General features: G+C 33.3%; 1 protein-coding gene across 1 annotated transcript in view; it reads right to left on the reverse strand.

The window, feature by feature from the left end:
* The window catches only part of LOC111699353 (beta-1,4-glucuronyltransferase 1), a 31,586-nt gene extending 17,509 nt beyond the window's left edge, over nucleotides 1-14,077 (reverse strand). Inside the window, exon 1 of the mRNA XM_023470008.1 lies at nucleotides 13,993-14,077. The gene's annotated coding sequence lies outside the window, so the exon portion shown is untranslated. The remainder of the gene's footprint in view (nucleotides 1-13,992) is intronic.
* Between the last annotated feature and the right edge of the window lie 752 nt (nucleotides 14,078-14,829).

Consider the following 14,829-nt stretch of genomic DNA (forward strand, 5'->3'; position numbering starts at 1 on the left):
TGGGTCGTTTGACCCTGGGTCGTTTGACCCTGGGTCGTTTGACCCTTTGTCGGTGAATCTAAAGCTACAATCAGGGTTTCCACTGAAACGGGAAAATCATTTCGCGAAAAAAAAGAAATTTCGCGAAAAATTTGCGAATAACGATAGAAAAATTTTGCCAAAAGTTTTTGTTCGCTGGAAAATAGCTACGATACCCAGCTATCTAGACCTGTCCGATTCACAACGGTGCCCTTGAAACCGTTATCGGAAAAATTATGTGGAAGATAACATCGTTTTTTTCTAGCTTGAGCATTTGATGGATATATTATTCATACTTGATCCGACGAACCTTTTGAGGGTACCGTTACGAATCGGACATACCACTCTTACTTAATTAAAGAACCTTTACATGCATGTTTGCGGAATATGCTTTCAAGTTGTTAGATAAAAAAGTACTGTATATAATAGAGGCGTTAACATACGTGAATTAAAAAATTTTAATGTGTGGGGGTATGTATTAACCCCCCGCAACCCCCCAACCCCCACAGTTTAGCATAAACCTCTTATTTATGTCAAATAAGGATTAGCCAGTTAAGAATTTTTTTGAGAGAAGTCTCTTAGTTGTTTAAATATTAGTTAAGAATTTCGACCGAGAACCCGCTATTTCATTGAAAACTCTTAAATAGTAGTTTTTAACACTCTGCTCTGACTAAATCAAGGTTTTGGCGTGCTATCTGAAGCCCGTAAATCTTTTCTATATGGCTGTTAGAAACTATTTATATATATTTAGATTATCCCGAAACAGCGGTGCTTTCTTGTGAAAATATATGTGTTTTTTTTCGTGATAAATCGATGTAACAAAGACGACATCTAAATATATTGCAGCATTACTACAGGATCCATTCAAGGATAAATATATGAACGGGAAAAGTAATTATAAATTGAAATCACAATAAATCAATGCAAGCTACATTTGATACAATGTTTATAAATGAATAGATTATCAGAATATATTTATTTTGTCCATTCTCACCATAAAACACAAGACAAATGCATTTTAAGAGAAGTATTTTGACAAAAACCACTCCCCCCCCTTCTCCCCCCTACCCCTAAAATACCCCACTGTGCTCCGCCCGGTTGTCGTTATAGAACAATTGTGAGAGAAAGAACCATTCATTCATGAAATTAAAACAAAAGATTATTTTCAATATTTAGAATGAAGGACAATATGGTTTATACAGGTATCCCAATAAACATAGGAATTAAATGACGACTTCTTTGTCCCGCGTGGCATTACTACGTAAATACACTTTTAGTAGCATTCCACTTTAAACAATAAACATCTAAATCTACTCTGTTCGGGAATTCAAATATGTAGTCTACCATGTTTGCACTTTTTAAATTGATAACTACCCCTGGACAGGTACTGGGTGTCCCATGGTAACTACCCCTGGACAGGTACTGGGTGTCCCAGTAACTACCCCTGAACTGGTACTAGTGTCCCAGTAACTACCCCTGAACTGGCACTAGTGTCCCAGTAACTACCCCTGGACAGGTATTGGGTGTCCCATGGTAACTACCCCTGAACTGGTACTGGATTTCCCAGTAACTACCCCTGAACTGGTACTGGGTGTCCCATGGTAACTACCCCTGGACTGGTACTAGTGTCCCAGTAACTACCCCTGGACTGGTACTGGGTGTCCCAGTATCTACCCCTGGACTGGTACTGGGTGTCCCAGTATCTACCCCTGGACTGGTACTGGGTGTCCCAGTACACATGGAAATTAAGAGACAAGTTGAAAATCGTCTTTGATAGTTTTTAAATGAACGTTTCAAACAAAAACTGTGATTAGCTTTTCAAAATGTGATCAGCCTTCTTAATCTTTGTATCTTCAACATTGAAGGTTATACCTTGACGGTTATACCAAACGTTTGAACAATTTTGTTGCTATTTTATAAATTAAAAAAATTTGAACAGATTTCTTAATACCATGGGACACCCAGTACCAGTCCAGGGGTAGTAACCATGGGACACCAAGTACCAGTCCAGGGGTAGTTACCATGGGACACCAAGTACAAGTCCAGGAGTAGTTGCTGGGACACCCAGTACCAGTCCAGGGGTAGTTACCATGGGACACCAAGTACTAGTCCAGGGGTAGTTACCATGGGACACCAAGTACCAGTCCAGGAGTAGTTACCATGGGACACCCAGTACCAGTCCAGGGGTAGTTACTGGGACACCCAGTACTAAATCCAGGGGTAGTTACTTGGACACCCAGTACCAGTCCAGGGGTAGTTACTTGGACACCCAGTACCAGTCCAGGGGGTAGTTGCTGGACAAAAAAATTTCGCGAAATTTTTTTCGCGAAATACGAACGAAAATTTTCGCATTCTGTTTCATTTTTTCGCAAAACGTTTCGTTCGCTGCAAACCCAAGTTTAGATTTAGAAGCAGCTGAAATATTCATCCAATATAAACACTTCTGGAATATGTACAGTGGCAAGCGATCATATCAATACAAGAAAGAGACAACTTTCATATCATTTGATCGTTCACATATGTTCACATGGCTTTTTTAGAATTTCAAGTTGGCAAGTAATCAAAGAGAAGCTTTTTATTTTTAAACAGGCAGCCTCTCTTGTCGACTTATATATTCATTCATGTTTAACAGCTATAATATAGATCAAAATTGAAATCGAAAGTCGTCTTCATTGTATTAATATTTGCGACGACGACTGTATGAAATTGGATTATGCTAGAAAGTAAAAATAATTTCATGTTTGTGAACCTAATTCTGAGGTTTGATCTATCACCTATAGTTCCCTTGAACCTGTATTTTATACCTGTCACACTAGGGGGTTAGAGGGGTTTTAAGGGGGGATTTAATTCGATAAAAGGGGGAAAATTGATAAAATGCGAGGGAAAAAATGTGAAGGAAAAAGGCAGAAACCAAAATATTTTGAACAGTATGAAGTAGTTCAGAGTTTTTTTTCGCTTTTCTCTGAATCAGAAAATTTTTATTCAAATTCAAATTTTTGAATGTGAAAGGAGAGATTTATATACACAGCTCTTGACAAAACTGATTCTTTGGAAACTTTAAATTTTTTTTAAATCGGGGTAATTTAACTACTCATTCCATACCTCACTACCAAATATGTCTATATGAAAAGCTACAAAATGTTAAACCGAAATGAGATGTAATTTTTTAGTTTAACAGTGACCATGAAATAACTGTCGTCTTAGTTTTTTCTCTTTATTAAGAATAAACAGTGGACCCTTAAATTTGTGGATGGAAAAGAAAGATCAAATTTACGCATTTTTGTGGCGTATTTGTTGTTGTTCTGAAGCAAACAATTTTACCGATCGCATGCAAATTAACAACAACAAAAAACGGTCCGTCTACGCTTCACAATTGCTGAGTTTCATGTTCTTAGACTATTTAAAATTTGAGCTTGAGTCTATAAAACAGTTGTATTCTTCTTCCAAAATTGTACAAGTCGCTCTAATTGTAAAATTAAGAATTTTGTAAATTGCAATATAGGTATAACTAAAATATGTCTAAATGCCGTACATATCTATTTCAGAAGAATGTCATTGTAAATAACAAAATTCTTATGCGACATTTTGTAGTGAAAAAATAGACGACAGTTCATTAAAATTATTATCAGGTTACAAAGCTAAAAGGATAAAAATTAGAGTTTGTGACGAGTATTCAATTTCTTTGTCACTACGTCTTACAAGTTTTATCTTCAGAAGTGTGTATCCCCCCCCCCCCCTAGTTAAGAAATATGTATTCGAGTAGCAAAGTGATTCAAAAGTTGCAAGCTCTCACTGCATCTTTACAGCTAAAGCTAAAAAGAAGTGCTTAATAGTTCTAAAAAGTACATGTCTAGGGTTACAAAAGCATAAATGAATATAAAAATCAAAGGCCAATTTAAAGTATGGCCAGCATTGAAAATGTATGCAACTTTTTATAGCAGCCTGGATCTATGTGGGCCTACAAATCTTATTTTTACAACTTTTCTTAGCAGCCTGGATCTATATGGGCTTGCGATTAAAAATATATAATTCTAAATATTATATGATTATAATTATAAAAACTTTTTTGCAGGGTTTTTATCATTTCCTATATTTGGCTAAATGTTTAAAATTAAATCAATATCCATGTCAAAATGAATCAAAAGCTGAAAAAAAATTTTATTGAGAAAAATACGTTTATAGATTTAATGGATTTAAATAATCATCTGCACCCTGGTTCCAAGAAAACTAATTGTCGGGAACTAGTATTTTAACAAAGAATTCAAGCGAACCTGCAACCATCGAAAGATAGGTAGATAGATAGATAGCTTGATGGTTGGTTAGTTTTATAGTTGGATTGTGGGATTGTTGAATAGTTGATTAGTTGAATAGTTGGATAGTTGGATAGTTGGTTAGTTGGATAGTTGGATAGTTGGATAGTTGGGATAGATGGATAGTTGAATAGTTGGTTAGTTGGATAGTTGGATAGTTGGTTAGTTGGATAGTTGGTTAGTTGGATAGTTGGGATAGATGGATAGTTGGGATAGATGGATAGTTGAATAGTTGGTTAGTTGGATAGTTGGGATAGATGGATAGTTGAATAGTTGGTTAGTTGGATAGTTGGGATAGATGAATAATTGAATAGTTGGTTAGTTGGATAGTTGGTTATTTGAATAGTTGGGATAGATGGATAGTTGAATAGTTGGTTAGTTGGATAGTTGGGATAGATGGATAGTTGAATAGTTGGTTAGTTGGATAGTTGGGATAGATGGATAGTTGAATAGTTGGATAGTTGGATAGTTGAATAGTTGAAAAGTTGATTAGTTGGATAGTTGGTTAGTTGGATAGTTGGAAAGTTGGTTAGTTGGATAGTTGGATAGTTGGATAGTTGAATAGTTGGTTAGTTGGATAGTTGAATAGTTGGATAGTTGGGATAGATGGATAGATAGATAGTTTGACAAATGGACAATATTGAGTACATTGCAATTTAAAGACTTCTGAAAATTGGAATGTTGGGTGGTACACAGTACACACTGTATTAGGATATATCTAGGCTAGTAATACCTACACACTGTATTAGGATATATCTAGGCTAGTAATACCTACACACTGTGTTAGTGTATATCTAGGCGTGTAATACCTACACACCGAATTAGTGTATATCTAGGCTAGTAGTACTTACACACTGTATTAGAATATATCTATGCTAGTAATACCTACACACTGCATATTAGTGTATATCTAGGCTTGTAATACCCACACACTTTATTAATGTATATCTAGGCTAGTAATATCTACACACTATATTAGGATATATCTAGGCTAGTAATACCTACACACTGTATTAGGATATATCTAGGCTAGTAATACCTACACACTGTATTAGTGTATATCTAGGTTAGTAATACCTACACACTGTATTAGTGTATATCTAGGCTTGTAATAACTACACACTGTATTAATGTATATCTAGGCTAGTAATATCTACACGCTGTATTAGGATATATCTAGGCTTGTAATACCTACACACTGTATTAATGTATATCTAGGCTAGTAGTACCTACACACTTTATTAGGATATATCTAGGCTAGTAGTACATACACACTGTATTAGGATGTATCTAGGCTTGTAATACCTACAAACTGTTTTTTTAAAAACAATGAATTAACTCAGTGAGGTCANATACCTACACACTGTATTAGTGTATATCTAGGCTAGTAATACCTACACACTGTATTAATGTATATCTAGGCTAGTAATACCTACACACTGTATTAATGTATAGCTAGGCTAGTAATATCTACACACGTTATTAATGTATATCTAGGGTAGTAATATATATACACACTGTATTAATGTATATCTAGGCTAGTAATATCTACACACTGTATCTAGGCTAGTAATATCCAAGAAATATTTAGTTCCTTGGTAATACCTTGGTACGCAAACTCAGTATTTGGTAAATTTACACAAAGCTCCTACGCATATTTAGTTCTATCTATCTATCTATCTATCTATCTATCTATTTATTTATCCTTCTATCTATCTATATATTTATCTATCTATCTATTTATCTATTTATCTATTTATCTATTTATCTATTTATCTATCAATCTATCTATCTATCTATCTATCTATCTATCTATCTATCTATCTATCTATCTATCTATCTATCTATCTATCTATCTATTTATCTATTTATCTATTTATCTATTTATCTATTTATCTATCAATCTATCTATCTATCTATCTATTTATCTATCTATCTATTTATCTATCTATCCATCTATCTATCTATCTATCTATGTTGACTAAGGTTGAATGACCGACCTTGCTTGGAATTTAAGCAGTGAGTGCATTGGTCTTCTTTCATGCTTCTCTATAAATAGATAAATAGATAGGTAGACATATAGATAGATAGATAATTTACAAGGCTTCCAGCGCGCTTTGCACCCCTCTTTCCACAAGTAATTTTAACAATTTTTTTATTGTTTCCTTTGGCGGCAATTTTGAACAGAAATTTTGCGATTTTTTCCTAAATGTTTTAAAAAACGGATAAAATTACCTCTTCTACAATTTACATATTTATACAAACACATTTTTCCAGAATAATGTTTTTAATTTATTGTCTTAATCTGTCACTTTTCCTGTCTGTTTAGGAAACCATTAAATGCGCATTTACGTCATGCCTTAGCTTGTCAGCTTGTAGAGCGTGCAATCTGCATTCTTTCCATACCGAGATAATGATTAGCAATCACGTGATGAAATAAAAGAGGGGGGAGGGGAATTAAAAGGATGTGAAGAGGAAAAATCACAATTTACTATGTAGTTTGGACCCGCCTAACCAGAGTTGGTTGTTTTGATTGGTTGGCCCATTATAAGCGAATAAGAATTGTAAATAAATAGATGGCTGTACACTGTACGGTGTACATTTTAAACAAAACAATGATGATAAATCACGAATAAGGTAAGGAGAGGGGGTGAAAAGTATAAAGGAAAAGGTGGGTACTCAGCGGAAGGGTTGTAACAGAGGGTAACATATATTATTAAAATCATGTTTATGAATTACAGTGTGAATAAGATAGCAAAGACTAACTTTATCCACATGAAAAACAGATATTTTTTTTTTAACAGATATAACTTGCATAACTATCTAAATAGTTTTTGAAGATTTTTTTTAAACAGTTTTGCAGATTTAGTTTCTTTAAGCTTTAATTCAATCGAATTCCATAATTTTTGAATTTACAAAGAAAAAAGTTGTAAAGTAACCTTTTAAATCGTTTATTAAGTGAAATAAGTCTATTTTTACTGGATAATTGCTGTGTCTTATGTTCAATAAACTATTTAAAGTCAAAACTTGAGTTTTCTGGTTCTCTCATTATGTACATTAATTGCATATTTAATAATCAATAGCAATTGCATGGCACAAGACAAAATGGCTGTAAAATATAAACTCTGAATTAAAAACTTTACTTTCTGTTTACGGGAAAAAAAACAATGCCATATAAACTTTAAAAAGGGGAAATGAAGATGCATCCTTATCCATAACTTTTCTATGTAAATATATATATATATATGGCTTGTTTGTGTGTATCCAAAACATTAAAAAAGCCAGAAAATTAAGGTAAAATGGTGGCATGAAAACAATATTTAAATCAAAAACTGTTTCTAGAAGTAGGGTGAGAGAAGTAAACTGAAAGTCTAGTTATTCTTTATTTTATATTTATACTTTTTACTCTTCTAAATTCTTAAACTCTAAAATTGAATTTCTATTTATGGATCAAATATGAAAGTGGTTAATAGCAATAACCAGTCTTATACATTAAAATTGTGTGGGGGGGTCCCCACTACAGGGTAATGTTATGTTCCCCACTACAGGGTAATGTTATGTTCCCCACTACAGGGTAATGTTATGTTCCCCACTAGGGGGGAGGGGGGGGAGAAGAAGGATCTAAGATGCATGGGGCTAAGCCAATCTTATGTGTCCAAGATAACTAGGTTTTCAGGGTGTCAAGCATAAAATATATTTACAAGGTTCATTAAACACATTCTTACAGGTTGATGTGAATTCATTTCAAGGGTATTAATGTTTATATATGTATTTACGATGTAATTTACAGGGTGTGCAACCAATTTACCAACCAGCAAATTCAGAAAACCAAAAAAATTTTATTGCTCACCCTGTAGAATCTAGAATTGCAGAGATTGATATATTAGCAGCATTGCAGGCTATGCGGAGGCTAGAAGACGACCTTGATTCCTTTAGATTTCTCTTCATTTTTTACAGAATGCTATCTGCACAAAACAAGACTTATCAAATTACAAGTGAACCTCGATGTAATGATAGCGATTCCCGATATTGAACGGAACCCTTAAAACCGTTATCTGATCAATAATGTGGGAGATATTGTCAGTTTTTAGGTGATCATTTTAAGATTTTAAATAAAATATTGGTATTTAGAATAAACGTCTTCTTAGAATAAAACTGATCAACTTAAAACTGACAAATTTTTCCGCATTTGTTTTCTTCATAATTATGACTTTCTTGTCTTTAAATTAGTAGAAAATCAAATGTTGATATAGTGTTTATATCTGATCAATTCAAAATTACAAACAATGATATCAAATTCACACTTTATCAGACATATCTTTTAAAGGTGCCGTTGGACAACGGGCATTGTCAATTTTGTGTATTTAAGTGGATATTTTTAAATCCGTGGATATTTTGGATATTTTGGATCGTACAAACGAATAAACAGAATGAAATATCTATTTAAAAAGTGTTGGGTCAAGTATAGAGGTTTGAATCAGAAATAAATCTAAAGTTAAGAATCTCTATCCATGGTCCAACTATATCTAAAAACACATAAAATAAATCAAGCTCAGGCTCAATCTGAGCTTAGTCAGCTCAAATTCGGAGGTATACGTAACCTTGATTGTATCAAGGATTACGGATTTACATCAAGAGGATTTCAAGGTGAAAAGCTGAATTTTAAGAACACTTTTATCCCTGGCTTTCTTGAAACATAAAAATAGAATATAGTCATTTTTGAACTGGTAAGCATATTTTTGAACTGGTAAGCATATTTTTATTTATAAACCTTTTTTTCTTCATACAATTAGACCCATAAAACTATAGAATAGGAAGACGACATTTAGAAAATTTTGTATTTGGCGTTGTTTTGTTATAGAACAAGTTTTAGATTCGATTGAAAATTAATTTAATTGTGAAATGGGTCTGTGTACACTGCACAATTTTTTGTGTTTCATGTTTATAGGACTATTTGAGATCGTATTTAAAGTCTAATAGTCGTCTTGACTATAACTATACAATTTAATTTTTTAATTTTTTTCTCAGGTATGCATATTTAAGAACGTCAACCCTCGGGATATTGATCTTCAGCGCTTGGGGCTTTAAAATTGGAATAAGTTTTTCTTTATTTAGACACCTTATGTTAAAAAAATTGATATTTTCACATTCCATTTCCCTTAAACCAAAGGAGGAAAGGGGGTAACATTTGAAAAATATTTTTGTAAATTAATATTTTTTATATATGTGACTGCTTGTAGTTGTAACCTTCTGCAAGTATACTTTTCATTGAGAATTAAGAGTAAGACCCGAGGATTTTATTGTTACAAATATGAAATAGGATTGACTCAAGGTTGGGGAAGCCAATAGGAAGAAGGAAGGGGTAAGAGGTTAAAGAAAGAAGTTAGAACAGGAAATAAGTAGGAAGGAGAAGGGGCTAGGGATAGAGGTTGTAAGGTGGACTGAAGTAGGAAGTAGGAGGGGTAAATAAAATGTTAGAGAAGGGAAACAATAAGGAAGTGGAAAGGGGTAAGTAAAAAGGTTGGAAGGTAGAGGAAATCTGATAGTAGGCAGGAGAAGGAGGTAAGTAAAAAGATTGGAAGGTAGAAGTAAGCTGATAGTAGGCAGGGGAAGGAGGTAAGTAAAAAGGTTGGAAGGTAGAGGAAAGCTGATAGTAGGCAGGGGAAAGATGTAAGTAAAAAGGTTGGAAGGTAGAAAAAGCTGATAGTAGGCAGGGGAAAAAGGTTGGAAGGTAAAAGTAAGTTGAAAGTAGGCAGGAGAAGGAGGTAAAGAAAAAAGTTGTAGAGGAGAAAGAACTAGGAAGTGGAAAAGAATAGGGAAAGAAGTTAGCAGAGGAAAACAAGGTAAAAGGGCGTAATGAAAAAGGGGAAAGAGGTGGACTGGGAGGTTGAAGGGTTATGGAAAGGGAAAGGGAAAGTAGAAAGTGAAAGGAAAGAGAAAAGGTTGGAAGGGGAAGGTAAAACGAAGGATAGACGATGTTGGAAAGAGGGGGAAAGTAAAGTAGAGGATTAAAATGGATTTAAAAACATGTGGGGGACTTAGGTAAATAATTTTTTGAATTAAAGAAAACACCCCCTTTTTGAGTTTATACAAATATTTAAAATTGAATTTTTTTGTGACACTCTCGCTTAAGTAAGAATAAGGTCACAGTGTTCGAAAACTAGTTTAAACACTTAAAATATGTAGGAAGGGTGATGACGTGGTATTGGACTTGTATTTTGTATGAGAGGATGATGTCTTTAAATGGGGGGGGGGAGGGGGGTTAGGAGGTGTAAAATTTCATGGCATGTTAGAAATACAAGAATCAGTATTCAGTTTTCAGTTTACAACTCAAAATGTCCACGAGTTCAGTTTTTCCACTGCCCCAAGCTATTCCTAGGAGATTTAGACGCCAAATTAATAACTAGCTTGGGAATCCAGCTTTGCCTGCATTTATCACTATAAAATCCTAGGAGCTTTAGAAGCCTAATTAATAACTAGCTTGGGAACCCAGCTTTGCCGGGATTTATCACTTTAAAGTTCAACCCCCTCAACTTGGAACTTTTAAACTAAACATTCCAGCCGGTTCGACGTCTACAGAGTTCATTCATAAACATTTGAGGCAAATCGGTCCATACGGTTTTGATTGGACATCCAAACAAACAGACAAACTGAGATTACTACTTAATATACATACAAGGCTTTAAGGACGCTTTGGGCCCACTTTCCTTTAAATAATTTTAGCTTTTAACTGTTGCTCTGAAAGTTGGCCATTTTAAATCATTTTCAAATTTTCTTTTCAAATTGGCGCATTTTCAAAATAAAAATTCAGCTATTTTCCAGGAATTTTTTCTCCAATTTTCATGTTCTGTAAACCTTCCCAGGGCCAGGGGTTAAGTGACTGTGAGGTCCCACACACAAAGTGTTGGCCCGATCGGTTCAGACGTTTTGGCGTAGATTTGGAAGCAAACGCACAGACAAACAAACAAACAAACACCCACCCAGATAAGCAAAGTATATATTATGGATATAAATGAAGAGAAATCAAATCTCTAAAATATTATCTTTGGAGTTTAGAGACTAATTTTATTTCTCAAAGTTGTGCCTTGCTTCCATAAATCAGGTGGAGAAGTGAATAACTGCAAGTTCAGAAAATGTAAGAGCCAAATTCCGTGTAAGAATCATTCATCCGTGTATAACTATATGTGTAAAAATGTTTACAATCAATGATTTTAGAGAGGAATTTAGTTTTGTCACAATATAACAATGGGAACTTCAAAATAACCCATTGAAATATGGTTAAAACAAAATTTTTATGAATATCAAACTTTTAAATTTTGAAATAAAAATATTAAAAGAGGGTCCAGTTATTCAGCTGAGAGCCTTAACAATTGTAATTTTTTAAACATCTTTGCAAACGGGGAAATTTTTAATTAAAACATTATCTCTTTCACCTGCAAACTTTTCTTTAGTGTTCATGTTTTCAACTTTATAAAAAAAGTGCACTGATGAAGAAAATATTGAAACGCTAATATTATATTTACTGAAAAGGAGCAGCACTTTGTAAATCTGTCATGTTATTTTTGAAATTTTTCTTTAACTATGTAATTTTAATATTTTTTGAGAAAAAATACTAAATTTATTAAAATAAAAAGTAGAAAAATTAACGTTGAATAAATTTCAGAAATTGAAGTTATGTATAATTATTCGTGCCCACAATTTTTAACATTATTACTTTTTAAGTTTAGATATGATTGTTGTACGTTTTTGGTGTATGATTATAGATTTAGTGAATATTTCTCTCTTAGTTTTGAGATACTACTATAGTTTTGGTGTATGATTATAGATTTAGTGAATATTTCTCTCTTAGTTTTGAGATACTACTATAGTTTTGGTGTATGATTATAGATTTAGTGAATATTTCTCTCTTAGTTTTGAGATACTACTATAGTTTCTGTAGAAGTAAATATTTCCATTTACTGATAGCGCCGATTGAAGGATTCATAACTCTAATTGGATAATGAAATAGATGAAATATAGATGTTACTGCCATACTATTTTTATTAGTTCAGAATAGACTGCAAACACTTGACTGAACCCTGATTGGAGCAGGCCCGGCACTAATGGACTCTGCATACAGACAGTGATACCTCGAGAGAAAAAATAATTATTTGCTTCACATTCCTTCTTCAGCAAATCAGGGACAAAATAAACATAAGAACTCAATGAGTTATTAATTTTTAACTTTAAAATTCCGTCCCCTTCCTCTTCCAAACGCTTTTTAGACACTCAAAAATCCAAACGCTTTTTTTAGACACTCACAAAAATGCAGTTTGCTTCTTTTTTCCCACAGAATTGATTGCGAAGTCAAGTTTAGCTAAAGAATTAATATATATATATCTTTAATAATCAAATTTGAACAAATATAAACTGGATTTTAAAACTTGTAATCACAAGAAACAAACCGAAATATTAGCGTTATATCTGGACTTAATTGAACTTAATCTGATAATTCTTAATTTATATTTAAATTGTATTCTTTAAAATAATTTAGATTAATGTACGAATTTTCAGTTTTCACATATTTCTTAATTAAAACGTTTAAGAAATATCAACACAAATTCTGAAAATGAAAATTTTCAAGTGATCCTCCATGCACGGCAATGTCAGATTCACAACGGTACCCTTGCAAACTTTGTCCTGTATGTATAAAATGCCTTTTTTTGACGACGAAATGTGCACCCTTCACAAGGTGGGTGGTGAGGATAGTAAAGGTCGGAGAGTGTTATGAATGCCAGAAACAAGCTTAAAACATGTGATTTAATGGAAATCGATACCCATATTGTATACCATGCGCATAGAATTAACACAGAGTGGGGATGGGGTCTCTTTAAAAAACAGATGGTAGTTGGGGTAGTAAGGGTAGTTGCCATCAGATTCAACTCCAAGGGATATGTCCGTAGATAAAGAAGCTGGTTTTTTTTTTGTGCGCCAGCAACTTACTTAAATTATTTAGTTCGGAAAGCGAAACCAAAACACTGCATTAAGCTCTAATTTTCCAATCCTTATGTTTTTGCAACCTGATGTCGTTGAACTTTATCAGACTATGAATTCCGCTAGATCAATTATTCAAAGTTTGTAATATCAAAGGTTTCCAAAATCAGGTTGCGAAGAAATATGACAATAAGAGTTTGGGTAATTCTTTTATTTGCTTAATTTCTATAAAAATCCTTTATAAACTTTGTTTGTGCATCTCAATTTTTTTATCATCGTATGAGAGACAATACAAGATATTGTGAACTTTTGGGGTGCCAGAGGTTTAACATTATAGCTTTTCATTAAAGTTAAATTGGTGTGATATTATATTCTTAATCATTTAGATATAACATTTTTATCGGACTTTGATCAGACTTAGAATTTAACTTTTTCATTGTTATAATTAAAGTTAAATTGGTGTGATATTATATTTTTAATCATTTAGATATAACATTTTTATCAGACTTTGATCAGACTTTGAATTTAACTTTAAATCTTTTCATCGTTATAATAAAAGTTAAATTGGTGTGATATCATATTTTTAATCGTTTAAATTTAACATTTTTACCCCCCCCCCCCCGGCTTGACATATCTACATTACATATTGACATCTATTGTGAACCGATTTCTAATAAATAATTCAACTTACCACTAGGCGCGGAAAAAACCTCTGCGCACCCTAATCACTATTTGCACGCTACTGCGCACTAGGCCAGGGTGTGAACTGGTCGAGCGGTTTTCACAAACTGATCAGTTTTAATAAAGAAGAAACCCAACTCTCGGGATGGTAGGCGGGAAGTTACGGAGTAGGCTTTTATATATACCTTTGCCTTCAGGCCACTGAGGGCCACAGTTCAGCCTAAATTTGGTTTGAACGTCTCAAAAGTAAGAAATGTGTCGCCTGTTTCTTTCTACAGACATAATACTACGTAGAATTGCAAATTTATATATATGGTACTATCCATTAAGGGCGCTGTGAACCCCCTTTTCTTAATTATTAATTTAATCTTTTATCTGTTACTCTGTTCCCATTTTTTCTCCGATCTCAAAAAAAACTAATGTTCGCAAATTTTCTTTTAGATTTCATACATTTTCAAAAATAATAGTTGTAAACATTTTTTCCAGACTTTGAGATATTTATTGTATACAAACAGGCAGGCAAGCAAAGAATTTTAGAGCGCTTCGCACCCATCTTCTATTTCAACTTTTAAATGTGGCTTTATCTGTGAGCAACAGCTCTCTCTTTTTACGATATAAAACAATAACAAAAAATTCGGGGATTTAATTATATATTTTTGTGATAATCAAAATTTTACAGATATAAAATTTTTTTGAGACAAATTTTTGTAATTTTGAGCATCCCGTCAGTTACCTCAAAAATGTTGAACTTGATCGGTCAGCCGTTTTTACGTTTATTGAACACAAACAGACATAGACAAGCAAAGCAAAACTCTGCAAGCATGCTAATTGTTCATGTTCGTGAAAA

This window comes from Eurytemora carolleeae, unplaced genomic scaffold, assembly GCF_000591075.1.
Source record: "Eurytemora carolleeae unplaced genomic scaffold, Eaff_2.0 scaffold214, whole genome shotgun sequence".
Lineage (NCBI taxonomy): Eukaryota > Metazoa > Arthropoda > Copepoda > Calanoida > Temoridae > Eurytemora > Eurytemora carolleeae.